General features: G+C 46.1%; 1 protein-coding gene across 4 annotated transcripts in view; it reads right to left on the bottom strand.

The window, feature by feature from the left end:
- The window catches only part of LOC115080205 (oocyte zinc finger protein XlCOF6-like), a 256,083-nt gene that overhangs the window by 222,581 nt on the left and 10,747 nt on the right, over positions 1-22,755 (bottom strand). The gene's annotated exons all lie outside the window — the stretch shown is intronic.

The following is a 22,755-nucleotide window of genomic DNA, read 5'->3' as shown; positions in this document are numbered from 1 at the left end:
TGGCTAAAAAAATCAGATGTAGTCTTAAAGAATCAGATACCAAACAAAAAATACGAGGTCTTCTCCATCCCAAGAATAAATAAAAGAGGTGGTGGACTATTACCAATTATTGAAAAAACATTTAAAACTAAATTACTCCCAATCAAAACTCCAACAAATCATGAAATTGCCCTCTTTGATACTAACCAATTTCAAATCTGTCTAGTATACTGCCCACCCAGTCTCCTCGAGCTAAATATCTCCCCACTAATAGAATTTTTCACAACTAATCTAAACCCCTCCACACCCACCATAATTTTAGGAGACTTTAATTTACACATGGACGCTTGCCCCCTATCGAATACCTGCCAAACACTGATTGACATCATGACTGCATTAGGGTTTAAACTGATCACTGATAAACCAACACACAAAGCTTGGACACTCATTAGACCTAACTTTCATTAACAGTACCCTCCTTGAAAACATAAAAACTGAATACACACAAATCCTATGGTCAGACCACTTCCTCATTAACTCTCAGATCAAGCACACAGGACAAATAGTAAAGTAAAACACTGAACCAGCCGAATTTTTGTATCGCCCCCTTTCAACACAGACATTCTTAAAGACAAACTAATGGAAAAATTAACACACATCAATTACGAAAATAGTCACAGCGCCACTACTGACTGGTTAAGCAACACCACTTCATTAGCTAACGAACTAAATCCGCTAAAAACGGCTCGCTTTAAAGAATAAAAGCCAAATAATCCGTGGTATAGTGATCAAATCAAAGAAGTTAAACGGATACTTAGAAAAAAGGAAAAAGAATGGAAAAATAACAAAACAACTGAGAATTTAACAAAATACAGAAAATAACTAGCATACTACAAAAAAAACAATTTTAGATACCAAAAAGAAATACTACAGTGCAAAAATAGAAAAATTCACAAATAACCCCAGAACCCTATTTAACATAGTAAAGAATCTAACAAACGATAACACAAGCAATCACTTGTCTCTACAAGAAAACCAATGCAATGACGTAGCACAATTCTTTAAAGACAAAATTGAGAAGCTAAGAAAACAAAATCCCCAACACTATAAAACAAGAAATTAAGATGCCCGCTAGAGATGTCAGTATATGGTCAGAATTTGATGAAGCATCACATTCTGAAGTCGAGTAAATGATCAATCAACTGAACCCACCTACCCACGCTATTGACACCATACCCATTCTAGAACTAAAAAAACTAGCCAACACTATAACCCCAACAACTAACTAAAATCATCAACCTCTCGCTAGATGAAGGAGTAATGCCAGACACCTTGAAAGGAGCCATAATCAAACCAATTATCAAGAAAAAGAACCTCTACCCACTAAATCTCAGCAACTATAGACCAGTCTCCAACTTACCCCTCATAGCCAAGCTAATCGAAAAAACAGTGCAAAAACAACTATCAAACCACCTCGAAAATAACAACATCCTATACCCAGCTCAGCACGGATTCCGCAAACATTACAGCACAGAAACATTGCTATTAGCTCTATCAGATAATATCTTAAGAGGATTTGATACAGGAACACACTACATCCTGGCTCTATTAGATCTCTCTGCAGCATTTGACACAGTCAATCACAGAATTCTAATCAATAGACTAAAGGAAATAGGACTCACTAATAAAACAATGAATTGGTTTCAGTCATACCTAAACAATAGATGTTTCCAGGTACAAATCAAAAATGCACTCTCAGAAAAAGTCACACTGCAAACCGGGGTCCCACAGGGATCAGCCCTATCGGCAACACTCTTTAACATTTATCTCCTCCCAGTCTGCCACCTACTAGCAGGACTCGGAATCATTCATTACATATACGCTGACGATATACAACTATTAATACCCATTGTAAACACCATTGAAGAAACAGTATCTCGAAATAATCAGACAACTCCTAAACCAGATGGAACTGGTAATCAACATTGACAAAACCGAGTTCTTATACCTTGAACGAAAGAACACTCACCATATACAACCAACACTCATAACCAAAAAAATTCAAGACATTGAGTTTGTAATAAAAACAAGAAATCTAGGAGTAATAGTTGACCCTGAAGTAAACATGAAACAACACATCTCCCAGAAAATAAAGGAAGGATACGCAAAACTTATGATCCTGAGAAGACTAAAACCTCTTTTATCGACAAACAATTTTCGCACTGTTCTACAAGCAATGATATTCACAAGCACAGATTACTGTAACTCCCTGCTATTAGGACTACCTCAATCTACAATACGGCCACTGCAAATACTGCAAAATTCTGCTGCTAGAATTCTGACTGGCAAAAAAAGAAATGACCACATTACAGGAACACTTGCTGAACTTCATTGGCTTCCAATAGAACAAAGAACACAATGTAAGGCATTATGTATAATCCATAAACTAATCCATGATGAAAAAGCCGACTGGCTTAACACAGCACTACGCGTCCATGTTCCACAGAGAAACCTGAGATCTGCAAATAAGGCTCTCCTAACCATCCCCTCTGTCAAATCAGCACATCTCACGCAAGTAAGGGAAAGAGCACTGTCACTGGCTGGTCTTGTACTATGGAACACCATGCCACTTGAAATAAGACTGCAGAGTAACTTGAAAATTTTCAAAACCAATCTGAAAACCTGGCTTTTTAAACAAGCGTTTTACAAAGACAAAGAGAACGAGAAAAACAGATGAGGAATAAAGACGCACCAAAGTCAGAAGCTGTTATTTTAACCTAACAATGCATTGTAATGGTAAAACCAAACCTCTTAAATGTTCCCAACAAACAAGCTTAACATACACACTTAGTTTATAATTATGAATTGTTACCGTACAATGATGGCACATAACCAAGTTGTAATCTATACCACCCATATGTTTCATTGTTGTGCCCTTATGTAAACCGTTGTGATGGTTAGCTAACTTAACGACGGTATAGAAAAGTTTATAAATAAATAAATAAATAAATATATTTTTTAGCTATCAGAGAGGCTTTGGAAAAAAACGAAATGTTGTCATGATTCAACGAGGTTTCACCTGTATCAAGGTTCAACAAACAAAAAGCTCGAGACCACTTGATCTGAACAGAAAACAAATTAGACACCAATGAGCGGACTTGTTCCCAGAAGACTTGAATTAAAGGACAGTCCCATAACGCATGTATTAATGTAGCAGGTCCCTGCGAGCATTTTGCACAAAGACCAGAGATAGATAAGCCCATTCGAAAAGCCGCTTGTGGGCTATACACCACCCTGTGAAAAATCCTCCCCTGCATTTCCCTCAGGGATACATTATTGGTAATTTTAAAAATGGACAAGTAACATTCTTTGAGCATGATAGCATCCAGCTCTTCTGGAATATCTTCTTGCCATTTGAGCACTAGCCGGTCAAAAATTGAAAAGCGTGTAATATTCTGGCAGAACTTATATAACAAGGATAAAGATCCTTGCTTCTCCTGATACAGTTTTAGAAGGAAAAGATAAGCATGATTGTCTAGCGGCCCCTGCTATAATTACACAATGTTGGGTTCCATATTAGGCCCCTGCTATAATTACACAATTTTGGGTTCCATATTAGGTGCTACAACCCAAGAAAGAGATCTAGGCGTCATAGTGGATAACACATTGAAATCGTCGGTTCAGTGTGCTGCGGCAGTCAAAAAAGCAAACAGAATGTTGGGAATTATTAGGAAGGGAATGGTGAATAAAACGGAAAATGTCATAATGCCTCTGTATCGCTCCATGGTGAGACCGCACCTTGAATACTGTGTACAATTCTGGTCGCCGCATCTCAAAAAAGATATAATTGTGATGGAGAAGGTACAGAGATGGACTACCAAAATGATAAGGGAAATGGAACAGCTCCCCTATGAGGAAAGACTAAAGAGGTTAGGACTTTTCAGCTTGGAGAAGAGACGGCTGAGGGGGGATATGATAGAGATGTTTAAAATTATGAGAGGTCTAGAACGGGTAGATGTGAATCGGTTATTTACTCTTTCGGATAGTAGAAAGACTAGGGGGCACTCCATGAAGTTAGCATGGGGCACATTTAAAACTAATCGGAGAAAGTTCTTTTTTACTCAACGCACAATTAAACTCTGGAATTTGTTGCCAGAGAATGTGGTTAGTGCAGTTAGTATAGCTGTGTTTAAAAAAGGATTGGATGGGAGTCCGGGAGGAGAGACTGAGAGTGGGACTCCAAATCGGGGGGTGCCTGCTGAGACTGACCTTGCCGAGGGAGGTGAGAGACCCCGGAACACCTTTCTCGCTTGTTGGGAGCTTGGCAGGGGGAGGTGCCCCAGTGACATCATTGCTGCGCGTCTCCAGATAAATTTGGACGGCAGACGCGGGAATTTGGAGTCCGGGAGGAGAGACTGAGAGTGGGACTCCAAATCGGGGGGTGCCTGCTGAGACTGACCTTGCCGAGGGAGGTGAGAGACCCCGGAACACCTTTCTCGCTTGTTGGGAGCTCGGCAGGGGGAGGTGCCCCAGTGACATCATTGCTGCGCGTCTCCAGATAAATTTGGACGGTAATCGGCGCTCAGCCGCCGTTGGCGCGCGGCCGGCGAAGGCTAGAAGGCTCCTAGACTCTTCGAGATATTCCCCTAATTTTGGACTCTCTTTCACTCTCTCCTTCTTAAATACTTATATGTTGGTTTAACTAGGTGAGTGTAAACCGTCATAGTTTGTTTAGGCACTGAGTTGCTATGCCACATACCAAACGCAGAAAGGGCCCACGATCTTATAGTGTCCGGGTGTCGCCCGACAATGACGTCACAGCCTGGGTCCGCCCACTCGGTCTGGGCTCGCTTCTCACCACGTTCTCGAGAGAATAGTAAGTCTCTGGCTGCACTCCTGCAGCGAAAACGGATGCCTCTCAGCTCTCTGACCGTCCTCCGCGCTCCCCGGTACTTCACTTTTAATGCATATCCAGCATAGCTCTCTGCTTCAATGGCAGGGGAAAAGACTGATACTTCACGCATATCAGCATAGCTCTCTGCTTCAACGGCAGGGGAGAAAGACTGATACTTCGTGCATATCAGCATACCTCTCGGCTTCAACGGCAGGGGAGAAAGACTGATACTTCACACATATGCAGCATAGCTCTCTGCTTCAATGGCAGGGAAGAAAGACTGATACTTCACTTTCAATGCATATCCAGCATAACTCTCTGCTTCAACGACAGGGGAGAAAGATTGATACTTCACGCATATCCAGCATAGCTCGCTGCTTCAACGGCAGGGGAGAAAGACTGATACTTCACTTTCATTGCATATCCAGCATAGCTCTCTGATTCAAGGGCACGGGAGAAAGACTGATACATCTCATATATGCAGCATAGCTCTCTGTTTCAATGGCAGGGGAGAAAGACTGATACTTCGTGCATATCAGCATAGCTCGTGGCTTCAACGGCATGGGAGAATGACTAATACTTCACTTTCAATGCATATCCAGCATAGCTCTCTGCTTCAACGGCAGGGGAGAAAGACTTACTTCATGCATATCCAGCATAGCTCTCTGCTTCAACGGCAGGGGAGAAAGTCTGATACTTCACTTTCAATGCATATCCAGCATAGCTCTCTGCTTCAATGGCAGGGGAGAAAGACTGATACTTCACTTTCAATGCATATCCAGCATAGCTCTCTGCTTCAAGGGCAGGGGAGAAAGACTGATACTTCACACATATCCAGCATAGCTCTCTCCTTCAATGGCAGGGGAGAAACACTGATACTTCACGTATATCCAGCATAGCTCTCTGCTTCAATGGCAGGGGAGAAAGACTGATACTTCATGCATATCCAGCATAGCTCTCTGCTTGAATGGCAGGGGAGAAAGCCTAATACTTCACTTTTATTTATTTATTTAAATTCTTTTAATATACCGATGGATCCTCCACCTTCCTGGTCGCCCTTCTCTGTACCGCTTCCATCTTGTCTTTGTCTTTTTGTAGATACGGTCTCCAGAACTGAACACAGTACTCCAGGTGAGGCCTCACCAAGGACCTGTACAAGGGAATAATCACTTCCCTTTTCTTACTCGATATTCCTCTCTCTATGCAGCCCAGCATTCTTCTGGCTTTTGCTATCGCCTTGTCGCATTGTTTTGCAGACTTCATATCATTAGACACTATCACCCCAAGGTCCCTCTCCTGCTCCGTGCACATCAGCCTTTCCCCCCCCATCGAATACAGTTCATTCGGATTTCCACTCCCCATATGCATGACTTTGCACTTCTTGGCATTGAATCTCAGCTGCCATATCTTCGACCACTCTTCCAGTTTCCTTAGATCCCGTCTCATTCTCTCCACTCCTTCCGGCGTGTCCACTCTGTTGCAGATCTTAGTGTCATCCGCAAAAAGACAAACCTTACCTTCTATCCCGTCCGCAATGTCGCTCACTTTCAATGCATATCCAGCATAGCTTTCTGCTTCAATGGCAGGGGAGAAAGACTGATACTTTACGCATATCCAGCATAGCTCGCTGCTTCAACGGCAGGGGAGAAAGACTGATACTTCACTTTCAATGCATATCCAGCATAGCTCTCTGCTTCAACGGCAGGGGAGAAAGACTGATACTTCACTTTCAATGCATATCCAGCATAGCTCTCTGTTTCAATGGCAGGGGAGAAAGATTGGTACTTCACTTTAAATGCATATCCAGCTTAGCTCTCTGCTTCAATGGCAGGGGAGAAAGACTGATACTTCAAGCACATCCAGTATAGCTCTCTGTTTCAACGGCAGGGGAGAAAGATTGATACTTCACTTTCAATTCATATCCAGCATAGCTCTCTGCTTCAACGGTGGGGAGAAAGACTGATACTTCACGAATATCCAGCATAGCTCTCTGCTTCAACAGTGGGGAGAAAGACTGATACTTCACACATATGAAGCATAGCTCTCTGCTTCAATGGCAGGGGACAAAAACTGATACTTCACGAATATCCAGCATAGCTCTCTGCTTCAACGGTGGGGAGAAAGACTGATACTTCACGCATATCCAGCAAAGCTCTCTGCTTCAACGGTGGGGAGAAAGACTGATAATTCACGCATATCCAGCATAACTCTCTGCTTCAACGGCAGGGGAGAAAGATTGATACTTCACGCATATCCAGCATAGCTCTCTGCTTCAACGGTGGGGAGAAAGACTGATACTTCACGCATATCCAGCATAACTCTCTGCTTCAACGGCAGGGGAGAAAGACTGATACTTCACACATATGCAGCATAGCTCTCTGCTTCAACGGCAGGGGAGAAAGTCTGCTACTTCACTTTCAATGCATATCCAGCATAGCTCTCTGCTTCAACGGCAGGGGAGAAAGACTGATACTTCACACATATGCAGCATAGCTCTCTGCTTCAACGGCAGGGGAGAAAGTCTGATACTTCACTTTCAATGCATATCCAGTATAGCTCTCTGCTTCAATGGGAGGGGAGAAAGACTGCTACTTCAAGCCTATCCAGCATAGCTCTCTGCTTCAATGGCAGGGGACAAAGACTGATACTTCACTTTCAATGCATATCCGGCATAGCTCTCTGATTCAATGGCAGGGGAGAATGAAGAAAAGTGGATCTACATACAGACAATAACCAACAAGGACTGAATTATATAATCTGGGTAAAGAAGCAAGGGTGTAGCTTGCTTATTGCTATCTCTAACTAATTAAGTTAGATATTTCACTTAGATGCAATTCCAACATTGCTCTCTATATTAATGGCGGGAGTGGAAGGGACACAAAACCAAAAGGTTACTAAGGGCCAAGAGTAACAGATAAGTAAGTGCAAAAGCTTGCTGGGCAGACTGGATGGGCCGTTTGGTCTTCTTCTCCCGTTATGTCTATGTTTCCATATGTTTCTATGTCTCCTTTGAGATATGGTCTCCAGAACTGAACACAGTACTCCAGGTGAGGCCTCACCAAGGCCCTGTACAAGGGGACTATCACCTCCTTTTTCTTACTAAGAACATAAGAAAATGCCATACTGGGTCAGACCAAGGGTCCATCAAGCCCAGCATCCTGTTTCCAACAGTGGCCAATCCAGGCCATAAGAACCTGGCAAGTACCCAAAACTAAGTCTAGTCCATGTTACCATTGCTAATGGCAGTGGCTATTCTCTAAGTGAACTTAATAGCAGGTAATGGACTTCTCCTCCAAGAACTTATCCAATCCTTTTTTGAAACCCAGCTATACTAACTGCACGAACCACATTCTCTGGCAACAAATTCCAGAGTTTAATTGTGCGTTGAGTAAAAAAGAACTTTCTCCGATTAGTTTTAAATGTGCCCCATGCTAACTTCATGGAGTGTCCCCTAGTCCTTCTACTATCCGAAAGAGTAAATAACCAATTCACATCTACCCGTTCTAGACCTCTCATGATTTTAAACACCTCTATCATATCCCCCCTTAGTCGTCTCTTCTCCAAGCTGAAAAGTCCTAACCTCTTTAGTCTTTCCTCATAGGGGAGTTGTTCCATTCCCCTTATCATTTTGGTAGCCCTTCTCTGTACCTTCTCCATCGCAATTATATCTTTTTTGAGATGGGGCGACCAGAATTGTACACAGTATTCAAGGTGCGGTCTCACCATGGAGCGATACAGAGGCATTATGACATTTTCCGTTTTATTCATCATTCCTTTTCTAATAATTCCCAACATTCTGTTTGCTTTTTTGACTGCCGCAGCACACTGCACCGACGATTTCAATGTGTTATCCACTATGACACCTAGATCTCTTTCTTGGGTTGTAGCACCTAATATGGAACCCAACACTGTGTAATTATAGCATGGGTTATTTTTCCCTATATGCATCACCTTGCACTTATCCACATTAAATTTCATCTGCCATTTGGATGCCCAATTTTCCAGTCTCACAAGGTCTTCCTGCAATTTATCACAATCTGCTTGTGATTTAACTACTCTGAACAATTTTGTGTCATCTGCAAATTTGATTATCTCACTCGTCGTATTTCTTTCCAGATCATTTATAAATATATTGAACAGTAAGGGTCCCAATACAGATCCCTGAGGCACTCCACTGTCCACTCCCTTCCACTGAGAAAATTGCCCATTTAATCCTACTCTCTGTTTCCTGTCTTTTAGCCAGTTTGCAATCCACGAAAGGACATCGCCACCTATCCCATGACTTTTTACTTTTCCTAGAAGCCTCTCATGAGGAACTTTGTCAAACGCCTTCTGAAAATCCAAGTATACTATATCTACCGGTTCACCTTTATCCACATGTTTATTAACTCCTTCAAAAAAGTGAAGCAGATTTGTGAGGCAAGACTTGCCCTGGGTAAAGCCATGCTGACTTTGTTCCATTAAACCATGTCTTTCTATATGTTCTGTGATTTTGATGTTTAGAACATTTTCCACTATTTTTCCTGGCACTGAAGTCAGGCTAACCGGTCTGTAGTTTCCCGGATCGCCCCTGGAGCCCTTTTTAAATATTGGGGTTACATTTGCTATCCTCCAGTTTTCAGGTACAATGGATGACTTTAATGATAAGTTACAAATTTTTACTAATAGGTCTGAAATTTCATTTTTTAGTTCCTTCAGAACTCTGGGGTGTATACCATCCGGTCCAGGTGATTTACTACTCTTCAGTTTGTCAATCAGCCCTACCACATCTTCTAGATTCACCGTGATTTGATTCAGTCCATCTGAATCATTACCCATGAAAACCTTCTCCATTACGGGTACCTCCCCAACATCCTCTTCAGTAAACACCGAAGCAAAGAAATCATTTAATCTTTCCACGATGGCCTTATCTTCTCTAGGTGCCCCTTTAACCCCTCGATCATCTAACGGTCCAACTGACTCCCTCACAGGCTTTCTGCTTCGGATATATTTAAAAAAAGTTTTTACTGTGAGTTTTTGCCTCTACAGCCAACTTCTTTTCAAATTCTCTCTTAGCCTGTCTTATCAATGTCTTACATTTAACTTGCCAATGTTTATGCTTTATCCTATTTTCTTCTGTTGGATCCTTCTTCCAATTTTTGAATGAAGATCTTTTGGCTAAAATAGCTTCTTTCACCTCCCCTTTTAACCATGCCTGTAATCGTTTTGCCTTCTTTCCACCTTTCTTAATATGTGGAATACATCTGGACTGTGTTTCTAGAATGGTATTTTTTAACAATGACCACGCCTCTTGGACATTTTTTACTTTTGTAGCTGCTCCTTTCAGTTTTTTTCTAACAATTTTTCTCATTTTATCAAAGTTTCCCTTTTGAAAGTTTAGCACGAGAGCCTTGGATTTGCACACTGTTCCTTTTCCAGTCATTAAATCAAATTTGATCATATTATGATCACTATTGCCAAGCGGCCCCACCACCGTTACCTCTCTCACCAAGTCCTGTGCTCCACTGAGAATTAGATCTAAAATTGCTCCCTCTCTCGTCGGTTCCTGAACCAATTGCTCCATAAAGCTATCATTTATTCCATCCAGGAACGTTATCTCTCTAGTGTGACCCGATGATACATTTACCCAGTCTATATTGGGGTAATTGAAGTCTCCCATTATTACTGCACTACCAATTTGGTTAGCTTCCCTAATTTCTCTTAGCATTTCACTGTCCATCTCACCATCTTGACCAGGTGGACGGTAGTATACCGCTATCACTGTAGTCTTCCCTGACACACAAGGGATTTCTACCCATAAAGATTCAATTTTGTATTTAGTCTCATGCAGGATGGTTATCCTGTTGGACTCTATGCCATCCCGGACATAAAGCGCCACACCTCCTCCCGACTGCTCCTCTCTGTCATTTCGATATAATTTGTACCCCGGTATAGCACTGTCCCATTGGTTATCCTCTTTCCACCATGTCTCTGAGATGCCAATTAAGTCTATGTCATCATTTACTGCTATACATTCTAATTCTCCCATCTTACTTCTTAGACTTCTGGCATTAGCATACAAACATTTCAAAGTTTGTTTTTTGTTTGTATTTTTATTCTGTTTTTTAATTGATAGGGGTAAGTTAGAATTTTTTAGCTCAGGTGAGTTTTTAGTTACAGGCACTTGGACTACTTTTCTAATTATTGGAACCTCACTGTCGGGATGCCCTAATTCTAATGCATCATTAGTATCCTTTAAAGATACCTCTCTCCGAACCATGCGCTGCTGAGCGACTGTCGGCTTTCCCCTTTGTTCTAGCTTAAAAGCTGCTCTATCTCCTTTTTAAAGGTTAGCGCCAGCAGTCTGGTTCCACCCTGGTTAAGGTGGAGCCCATCCCTTCGGAAGAGACTCCCCTTTCCCCAAAAGGTTCCCCAGTTCCTAACGAAACTGAATCCCTCTTCCTTGCACCATCGTCTCATCCACGCATTGAGACTCCGGAGCTCTGCCTGCCTCTGGTGACCTGCGCGTGGAACAGGGAGCATTTCAGAAAATGCTACCCTGGAGGTTCTGGATTTAATCTTTCTACCTAAGAGCCTAAATTTGGCTTCCAGAACCTCCCTCCCACATTTTCCTATGTCGTTGGTGCCCACGTGTACCACGACAGCCGGCTCCTCCCCAGCACTGTCTAAAATCCTATCTAGGTGACGCGTGAGGTCCGCCACCTTCGCACCAGGTAGGCATGTTACCAGGCGATCCTCACGCCCACCAGCCATCTACATTCCTAATAATCAAATCACCAACTATGACGGCCGACCTAACCCTTCCCTCCTGGGCAGTAGGCCTTGGGGAGATATCCTCAGTGCGAAAGGACAATTCATCACCTAGAGAGCAGGTCCTTGCTACAGGATCCTTTCCTGCTACACCTGGTTGGTGCTCTCCCATTATGAGACCTTCTTCCTCCAAGGCAGCACCAGGGCTGCCAGTCTGAAGTTGGGACTTGACTACTATGTCCCTGAAGGTCTCATCTATATACCTCTCTGTCTGCCTCAGCTCCTCCAGGTCTGCCACTCTAGCCTCCAGAGATCGGACTCGTTCTCTGAGAGCCAGGAGCTCTTTGCATCGCATGCACATGTACAACTTCTCACCGGTGGGTAAAAAATCATACATGTGACACTCGATGCAAAAGACTGGGAAGCCCCCCTCTTGCTGCTGGACTGCTGCCTTCATCTCAGTTTTGATCAGTTCCTAGTTAAGTTTTAGTTTGCTATGGGAGTAGGAATGGGTCTAACTTCCTTTAAATGTATTAGTGAATTCACTATGTGTCTGGTAGTGGCCTACCGGGGTCTGATCGAATTCTCAATAAAGTTTTTGTTGATGTTATTTTTTTTTTTTTTGTGAAAGTGGCACCTGCCTATAAATTAAGGGATGAGCTGGGGGTGGGAAATACAAACAGTCTAACTTCAGTTAGTCAGCCTGAGTGACTCACTGCTCCCTTGATTAACAAATGTTGGTCCCTATTCAAACCCAATCACACTACCTCAACACCTTTCCAAGGTGAGTAACTGAGCTGAACTATTCAACTTTTTTTACTTTGGTATATACTGCTCCTAGCTTATTTCTAGCTTCTTGCTACTTTTTTGTGGGGTTTTTTTGTTTTTTGTGGTTTTTTGTTTTCAATACAATGTACTCAGTTAGTATTAAAAACAAACAGTCAGCTCTTTAAAAGTCTGGAGAACACTCAGTTCTGCAGACTTTTAAAAATAAACACACTATCTACTGCTACCTTATTGACTGACTAAAAATACAAACAGTCTAACTTGTTTATTCATTGCCTACCTACTGCTACCTTATTGACTATTTAAAAATACAAACAGTCTAACTTGTTTATTCACTGCCTACCTACTGCTACCTTATTGACTGACTATTTAAAAATGCAAACAGTCTAACTTGTTTATTCACTGCCTGACTATTAAAGGCACAAACACACAAACACACTAAATAATATTCCCAAATAGTTAACTTTGCCCCAATACTTTAAAAAAAGTCAATGTCCCAAGCAAAAACTTACTGATTCCTTTCAGCCACCAGCAAGGTGATCCTCTCCTCTCAGTGTTTCTACTGGAATGTGGGTTACTGAGCTCTTTCCTTCTAATTTATAATGTGCTTCTAAGGTAAATTAGTGCAAAACAATCCCTTAGAAGATGTACACTTCAGTTAGATTTCCTGCGTGACCTTTCAGTTAGATTTCCTGAGTGACCTTTCAGTTAGATTTCCTGAGTGACTCACTGCTGTGCTGATTAACAAAGAATAGTACCTATTCACAAACAGACAATCTTCACACTTAGTCAGCCTGAGTGACTCACTGCTCCCTTGATTAACAAATGTTGGTCCCTATTCAAACCCAATCACACTACCTCAACACCTTTCCAAGGTGAGTAACTGAGCTGAACTATTCAACTTTTTTACTTTGGTGTATACTGCTCCTAGCTTATTTCTAGCTTCTTGCCCAGCATCCCTCTGGCTTTAGCTATTGCCTTGTCACATTGCTTCGCCGCCTTCAGATAAGAAAACTGGTTCTTACCTGATAATTTTCGTTCTTGTAGTACCACGGATCAGTCCAGACCATTGGTTATGCCTCCCTTCCAGCAGGTGGAGACAGAGAAAAACTTGAAAGGCACCCTCACTTAACATGGTGTGCCTCCTGCATCCCTTCAGTATATAGAGTATCAAAGCAGAAAAAGACTAGCAATGAATCAAGCAAGAACAGAACTTTAAGAACGAACATACAAACATGTAACCGTAGCTTTCTTTCTTAGTATGCTGCAATAACAACCTGAATATGCACGCGGACTTTACAGATCCCCCTGTTACCCACTCCTAGTCTTTGGGTGGGCATCTGGACTGATCTGTGGTACTACAGCAATGAAAATTATCAGGTAAGAACCAATTTTCCTTTCCCTGTATGTACCCGGATCAGCCCAGACTCCTAGGATGTACCTAAGGTCCCCGTAACTTGGGTGGGATGTGGAGATTCCACTCGCAGAAAACTCTCACCAAAGCACATGGAAGCCGGAGCCCCGATATCCAAGCGACAGCGTCTGGTGTATGTGTGCAGCAGCAGATACCAAGCAGTCTCCCTGCAAATCTCCTGCGGAGATACCTTCTGAGCCTCGGCCCAAGAGGTTGCCTGAGAACGCTTTGAGTGAGCCCTCAGACCTCCAGGCACTGGCGTCGAACCAATTGCCTCCTTAAGCCAATGCACAAATGTAGTCTTAGAAGCCTGACACTCCCTCTGTGAAACATTCCCCAGAACAAAAAGGGTGATCTGATCTACGAAACTCATTAGTAACTTTCAGATACCTCTACAATCAATGTCTCCGTCCAAGAGCCGAAGGCCTATTGCATGAGACGCGGAGGAATCCAAAACTAGAAAGGTTGGAGGATCCGCAGTCTAATTAAGATGGAAGGCCGAAAAAGAAGGCACCGTGCGTGACCACACTCTCTGCTCTGATATCTGCAGAAGACGTTCTCCAAACTCTCACATACGCTAAAGACGTGGAAGTCTGCCTGGCCTGCAACAAGGTGGTAATGATGGTTTCGGAACATCCCTTCCACCACAGCCATCTCCTCTCAAAAGCCTGATCCACTAATATCGAGCCCTGGTGCAGATGATGAGACAGATGAGCGAGCCCCAGCGGGGCTGCCTATGGCCAAGCTGACCAGATCCGTAAACCCTAGACGAAGACGGCCAGTCCAAAGCCAGAACCTTAAACTGTCACCAAAAATCACAGCCCGAACTCACAGGAAAGGCTCCCCCCCAAGCCATTGCACCGCCAACTCAGGGAGCAAAAAAGACAAAATGGCACCTGCGACGCCCACCAGGGCTTAGAACCCAGCAGCCTTGTGTCTTTGGGCAAGAGATAAGTGCCCCCGCTCTATCAGGGGACTTGCCACCCCCAAAAACGGCACCAAACAATCTCCCGAGTGGGGCGCGCAATAGAAACGCTCTAACAGCACAGATCCAGGAGAGGGGGGGGTCCATCAAAGCCAGCCCCCCTTAGAATTTCCCTCAGAAATAATCCACTCTGCCCCAATTCCTTCACCCCCGTCGGAGAGATCCGTAGGATCTGCCCATCGCCCAAGACATTAAAAAATGGCTGCCGGACCACTGCCCTGAACCTTACCAGGAGAGAGAGGGACTGAGAGAGGCTGGGATGGATCTATCTTCCTCCCGCAGGCTAGAACGAGAGACGCTAAGCCTGCCCCGCAGATCCTGCGTGCATCGGGGCGCGATTATTATAACAGGAGCCTCTGTCATGGTTCCCGTGCAACTTCTCGCCCCCTCAACGCTTCCCGCGGGAATGCTATCCCCCTCCTCCCCCCCCCCCGCCATGATCGTAAGAGGGAAAACCCCCTGGACATCACCTCCCGCGCAGGCAGTTACCACGGTGCTCGCCAATGTAGAAGCATGCACCAGGTGCCCCCGCTCGCCTCGACGCCGCCGGCCTCTCCCCGCTCCAAAGAGCGAGCGTCCGCTTCTAAATTAAACCGCCTGCGTGTCCACACCCGCAAGGCCCGCGCTTAGCACGAAGGAACCGTCCTGGCGCGGCGGGCTCCACTTCCCGCTATCAGCGGCCCAAACACTCTGCCTGCCGCCGGGCGACCCTGTGCTCCCGTTCTCAGCGGGATCTAGCAAAATGGTGAGGCAATATTAAAATCGGAGAGGTGACCTCCTGCTCCCGCCACCAGCAGGACTGAGTACAGAGGCTCTCTGTGCTCTTCTGTCTTTTTTTTTTTTGTGATTAAAACAATTTGTAAAAAACAAAAAAGTCTGTTTGCAGTGAGCGAGTCCGCCATGACGCCGCCGGACCCTTAGTGTCCCCCGACCATGGAAACATGCATCCCGGCATTACCGGCTGAGCAGCAAGACTCAACCCCCAGAGGTCTCAGTCGCCGGCGGTGAGCTCCGCCTGCCTGCTGAGCACGCAGCCTGCTCGGCACGAGGGGTCACCTCCACATTCAACCAGCTTCAATTCCTCTATATATATAGATATAGGAAAATTGGTTCTTACCTGCTAATTTTCATTCCTGTAGTACCACGGATCAGTCCAGACCGTGGGCTGAGCCTCCTGTCCAGCAGATGGAGACAGACCAAAACTGAAAAGGTATCCTTTATCAGGACAGAGCCTAGCCTGCAGCCCTTCAGTATAAAGTACTCCGCAAAGATCAAACAAGTAACAAGAAACTGATAAATTGAAAACAGTTGAACCATTGTACAATTGAAAGAATTCTGTATGAAACAACACTCGTGCATAAAGATTTATTCTCATTGTCATCTGTTAGATGCTTCTGGTGCCTTTAATAATAATAAGAGATAATTCAGGTATCCGGAAACCTGTAAAGGAAGAAAAGCTTCGAGCGGGGGGGCCAGATCTAGCATGGGAGGGTGTCTGGACTGATCCGTGGTACTACAGGAACGAAAATTAGCAGGTAAGAACCAATTTTCCTTTCCTTGTACCTACCCGGATCAGTCCAGACTGCTGGGTTATGCCTCCCTTCCAGCAGATGGAGTCAAACAAACAAACCAAAAAGACACCCCCTCTATAACCCGGTGTGCCACCTGCAATCCCCCAGTATATATCTGACTCCAGCAGATGAAAGAGAGACATAATCTGCGGTCCTGATCCTCGCCATATTTCTACCTTTCTGGGGTACCAGGTTTGATTTGGGGGGGGGGGATCTGCTATTGACTAGATCAATTTTATTAAAAAAAAAAAAAAAAAGTTTTTAGATTCATTAAAGTTTAAAAAAAAAAAAAAAATAGAAGAACATAAGAAATTGCCATGCTGGGTCAGACCAAGGGTCCATCAAGCCCAGCATCCTGTTTCCAACAGAGGCCAAACCAGGCCACAAGAACCTGACAATTACCCAAACACTAAGAAGATCCCATGCTACTGATGCAATTAATAGCAGTGGCTATTCCCTAAGTAAACTTGATTAATAGCAGTTAATGGACTTCTCCTCCAAGAACTTATCCAAACCGTTTTTGAACCCAGCTACACTAACTGCACTAACCACATCCTCTGGCAACAAATTCCAGAGCTTTATTGTGCATTGAGTGAAAAATAATTTTCTCCGATTAGTTTTAAATGTGCTACTTGCTAACTTCATGGAATGCCCCGTAGTCCTTCTATTATTCGAAAGTGTAAATAACCGAGTCACATCTACTCGTTCAAGACCTCTCGTGATCTTAAAGACCTCTATCATATCCCCCCTCAGAAGGAGGAGGATAAAAGAACTGGTCAGCGGCTATTGAAGGTCACGCAGGCAGGCACGGCAGGGCAATGCCCTGAAGCCGTTTCCCGGAGTTAGTGCTGCTGCCCGGTGAGTATTAATCGGTGGGCCGATAACTCTACCCCCACCCCCTCATTCTCGGAGACGAATTATTCCTCCGGAAAGTGCTGATTGATTTAATTTTTTTACTGACGGGGACATAAAAAAAAAGGGAAAATAGTTTCTTTTTTCTACTTGGTCCCTGCCCGCTGCCCAGCACTTGCCTGCCTTTCCTCCCGGGCCTCCGGACGGGGCAGAATTTTTTCTCCCGGCTGCCTCTTCATTTTTCTTTATTTTGAAATGCCGTGCGGTTCTGGCTGTGGGGTGTGTGGGGAGCCGGCGTCTCGGCTCTCGTGCGATGGTCTCTGCTCCCGGTGGCTTAGCAGCGGTGGCCATTTTACCTTCTCGGGAGGCAGATGCAGGGCCAGATTCAGAGGGAGAGGATCTCCCTCCATTATCCCAGCCAAATTTGAGCCCCCAGCTGTCCCGCGGCCAGCAGCTCGATGCAGACCCTCCCTCTGCTTTTCCTCCGGGGGGGGGGGGGGGCCTTAAAGCTACAGCACCCTTTTTCGTCGCAATTTGTGCTGCTGCTTCATAAAGCCTACCTGGAGGTGGAGGCTGACTGGGAGACGCAGGAGACGTCGCCGGCAAAGCAAATCAGACAAGCTGAGGACAGGGGGGGGTCCTGCCCCTGCGGGACCCTCCATGCCCTTAGCTACTGTACAGCCGGAGCCCCCCCCCCCATGTTGGATGTAGGCGATGCGGGCATTGCAGGCGATGTTGGGGATGACAACACTCCCCAGGAAGGAGACGATCCTCAGGTGCTCCGCCTGTTCCGTAAGGAGGAGCTGGATCAGTTAATCCCGCTTGTTCTTCAGGAACTGGAGATCCCGGGCCCGCAGACAGCGTCTGATTCCTCACCGGGAGATGCAGTACTGGAGGGGCTTCGTGACCCCCCTCGGACATCTCCTTTGCATCCGAACCTGTCCCAAATTTTGTCCCGGGAATGGGATGCGCCTGAGGCTACACTGCGAGTCAGCAGGGCCATGGAGAAGCTTTATCCCTTGCCAAGTGAGACCTTGGAGCATCTTAAAATCCCGAAGGTGGACTCGGCGGTCCCGGCCATAGCTAAGCATACGATTCCCGTCACGGGAGGAGCGGCCCTTAAGGATTGACAGGATAGGAAGCTGGATTTCTGAGGTTTCCGCATTGGGAGTCCGTGCCGCTATCTGGAGCGGCCTTATGCAGAGGGCGACCCTCCGCTGGGTACAACAGATGCTCACTTCTCAGGAACTCCCGCCTGAAGAGGCGGAGCAGGCGAACCGCATGGACTCAGCGGTTGCCTATACGGCACTGTACGACCTTCTTCGCACCTCGGCACGTACGATGTCTTTGGCAGTTTCCGCACAGCGGTTACTGTGGCTCCGTAACTGGTCGGCAGATGCCTCGTCTAAGTCTCAGTTAGCTTCTTTTCCTTTCAAGGACGACGATCTGGAACAACTTGTTAAGGCCTTAGGGGATAACAAGGTTTACAAGCTTCCGGAGGATAAGCCCCGTTCGTATCGGCAGTTTGGCTCCGCTCTGGGGCGTTTCCGGGGGCAACGTCATTTTCGGTCTAGCAGGGGGGCTTCCTTTGCCAATCGACAACCAGCAGGACGGTCACAGGCATGGCCTCAGTCCTTTCGTGGCAGACGACCTACCCGAGGTGGCTCTTCCCAGAGTTTCACTGCCAACAAAACTCCCCAATGAAGCCGCGCTGGCTCATTCCTCCGTACCACAGATAGGAGGATGGCTGTCGTGGTTTCGCGAGGAATGGGCCAAAATCACGTCGGACCAATGGGTACTAGATATTATAAATCACGGTTACGCTTTGGATTTTGCTCGGTCTCTTTGGGATTTGTTTCTTTTGTCTCCCGGCGGGGCACCAGCAAAACGTCAGGTGATTCTTCAAACTTTGATGGGGTTGAAGGACCTAGGAGCGATTGTTCCAGTTCCACCGCGGGAATGTCGAACCGGTCGATACTCCATTTACTTCGTGGTTCCCAAAAAGGAAGGTGCGTTCCGACCTATTTTGGATTTAAAGGAGGAGGTCAACAAGGTTTTACGAGTCCCTCTGCTTCGTATGGAAACGTTATGGTCCGTCATAGCGGCCGTCCATAGGGGCAAATTTTTGGCCTCTTTGGATCTGACGGAAGCTTACCTTCATATAGGAATTCGGGAGCACCATCAGAGATTCCTGAGGTTCATGGTACTGGGAAAGCACTACCAGTTTTGTGCTCTTCCCTTTGGACTCGCGACAGCTCCCCGGGTATTCATCAAGGTGATGGTAGTGGTCGCGGTCAGTCTCCGGCGAAAGGGGATCCTAGTGCACCCATATCTGGACGACTGGCTCATTTGGGCGAAATCAGAAGAACTTTCCAAGGAGGCGGTTCAGTCGGTCATACGTTGTCTACACTCGTTAGGCTGGGTGGTCAATTATGTCAAGAGCCAACTGGTCCCATCTCAAATCTTGGAGTTTCTGGGCGCTTGTTTCGACACGTCGGCGGGCAAAGTCTACCTACCTCAGTTGAGAATGGAGAAGCTTATGGCTCAGGTTCGCCGTCTATTGGCTCTCCCGGTTCCCACGGCATGGGATTATTTACAGGTACTTGGTTCTATGGCTTCTACCCTGGAGATGGTTCCTTGGGCTTTTGCTCATCTGAGACCCTTACAAAGGGCCTTGCTTTCCCGCTGGGACCCCAGGTCAGAGGAGTTCCACCTACCCTCACCGGAGACCGCTCGAGCTAGCCAAGTGGTCCATCAGTCCGCCTAGCGCTGCGTCATTTTCTTCCATTGGTTCGGCAGCGGGCGGTACGGATCCTTTCCGACAATGCGACCACTGTGGCTTACATAAATCGACAAGGAGGAACAAGGAGTTAGCCAGTAGCCTCCGAGGCAGACCAACTAATGTCCTGGGTGGAACGCCATCTGGGCCGCATAGCGGCATCTCACATAGCCGGAGTAGACAACGTCCAGGCAGATTTTCTCAGTCGCCAGCGGCTAGATCCCGGAGAGTGGGAATTGTCCGAAGAGGCAATGCACCTAGTGGTGCAATGTTGGGGGATGCCTCGCATGGACCGGATGGCGACCCGTCTAAACGCGAAAGCGACTCGATTTTTCAGTTGCAGAAGGGAACACGGATCGGAAGGGGTGGACGCCCTGGTCCTCCCTTGGCCTCCCGGCATTTTCCTCTACGTGTTTCCTCCATGGCCACTAGTGGGAAAGGGATAAGGTGCATAGAGTCCCACCAGGGTCCGGTCATACTTGTGGCTCTGGAGTGGCCGAGAAGACCCTGGTTTGCAGACCTGATCAACCTCGCGATCGAGGGCCCTCTAGCCTGGGTCACCTGCCAAATCTACTGCGGCAAGGTCCAGTATTTTTCGATCAGGCAGCTCGCTTTTGTCTTGCGGCTTGGCTTATGAATGGCAGCAATTAAGAAAGAAAGGCTACCCGGAGGCAGTGATTTCCACTTTACTTCGAGCACGTAAACCTTCTACTTCTCTCTCCTATATTCGGGTTTGGAAAGTGTTTGATTCTTGGTGTAGCGGGAAGAGGGTTTCCCCGCGAAAGGCCTCAGTCATTCATATCCTTGCTTTTCTGCAGGAGGGCTTAAAGAAAGGTTTGGCGTACAGTTCGCTCCGGGTCCAAGTATCAGCATTAGGATGCTTGAGAGGTAAGATCGATGGTTCTACTATAGCGGGCCATCCGGATGAAATCCGTTTTTTGAAGGGAGCCAAACAGCTGAGACCGCTGCTACACGCGGTTTGTCCTTCATGGAGTTTGAATTTGGTTCTCCGTGGTCTTTGCGCTTCTCCCTTTGAGCCTCTCAAGCAGGCCACCTTGAAGGATCTGACACTCAAAATGGTGTTTCTCGTGACTGTCTGTTCGGCCAGACGAATCTCCGAACTTCAAGCATTGTCGTGCAGAGAGCCGTTCTTACGGATTTCTGACTGGGGGTTTCACTTCGGACGGTGCCCTCCTTTTTGCCTAAGGTGGTTTTGGCTTTTCACGTCAACCAGACGGTGGAGTGCCGACCTTTCCAGGAGTGGATAAAACTTCACCTCAGTACTGGGATCTGCGGCGGTTGGATGTTCGTCATAGTCTCTTGCAGTACTTGGAGGTGACAAATCCATTCCGTATTTCTGACCATCTGTCTTATGGAGTGGTCCAAAGAAGGGGTCTAAGGCTTCTAAGACTACCATTGCGCTCTGGTTGAAGAAGGCTATTGCCTCTGCTTACATATGTCATGGAAAACAGGTACCAATCGGTCTTAAAGCGCATTCCATCAGGTCGCAAGCGGCTTCCTGGGCTGAAAACCAATGCGTGTCTCCTCAAGAGATTTGCAGGGCAGCTACATGGAAATCCTTGTGCACATTTGCTAGGCAGTACCGTTTGGATGTCAGGGACCCACACATGGATACCTTTGGTGACACTGTACGCGCGGGACTCTCTGGGTTCCACCCCTCTTAGGGCAGCGTGGGTACATCCCAGCACTCTGGACTGATCCTGGTACATACAGGGAAAGGAAAATTGGTTCTTACCTGCTAATTTTCGTTCCTGTAGTACCACGGATCAGTCCAGACACCCTCCCGTGCTAGATCTGGCCCCCTGCTCGAAGCTTTTCTTCCTTTACAGGTTTCCGGATACCTGAATTATCTCTTATTATTATTAAAGGCACCAGAAGCATCTAACAGATGACAATGAGAATAAATCTTTATGCACGAGTGTTGTTTCATACAGAATTCTTTCAATTGTTCAATGGTTCAACTGTTTTCAATTTATCAGTTTCTTGTTACTTGTTTGATCTTTGGGGAGTACTTTATACTGAAGGGCTGCAGGGTAGGCTCTGTCCTGATATAGGATACCTTTTCAGTTTTGGTCTGTCTCCATCTGCTGGACAGGAGGCTCAACCCACTGTCTGGACTGATCCGTGGTACTACAGGAACGAAAATTAGCAGGTAAGAACCAATTTTCCTTTCCCTGTACGTACCCGGAACAGTCCAGACCTTGGGATGTACCAAAGCTTCCCTAACCCGGGTGGGACCGAGACAGTCCCGCTCGAAGCATTTGCCGACCAAAAGAACCAAAAACCAGTGCTTGCACATCCAGGCGGTAGTGTCGAGTAAAAGTATGCAGGGACGTCTATGTAGCGGCCCTGCAAATCTCCTGTGGAAAAACCGATTGGCTCGCCGCCCATGAAGTAGCTTGAGAACGCAACGAGTAAGCTTTTAGGCCCTCAGGAACCGCCCAACCTTGGCAAAGATAGGCCAAGGAAATCGCCTCCTTCAACCACCACGCAATAGTAGTCTTAGAAGCCGGTTTGCCCCGATTTGGACCACTCCAGAGGACAAAACGGTGATCCGAGACCCGAAAGCCATTGGTGACCTGGAGATACCGGAGTAGAACTCGTTTGACATCAAGTCTGCGAAGATCGCCCCCAGCGGTACCCGCAATCTCCTCTGGAGAGAAAGCTGGGAGCTCCACCGACTGGTTGACATGGAAAGCGGAAACAACCTTCGGCAAGAAAGAA

Source organism: Rhinatrema bivittatum, chromosome 19, assembly GCF_901001135.1.
Source record: "Rhinatrema bivittatum chromosome 19, aRhiBiv1.1, whole genome shotgun sequence".
Lineage (NCBI taxonomy): Eukaryota > Metazoa > Chordata > Amphibia > Gymnophiona > Rhinatrematidae > Rhinatrema > Rhinatrema bivittatum.
This window is presented reverse-complemented; position numbering and strand designations above follow the sequence as displayed.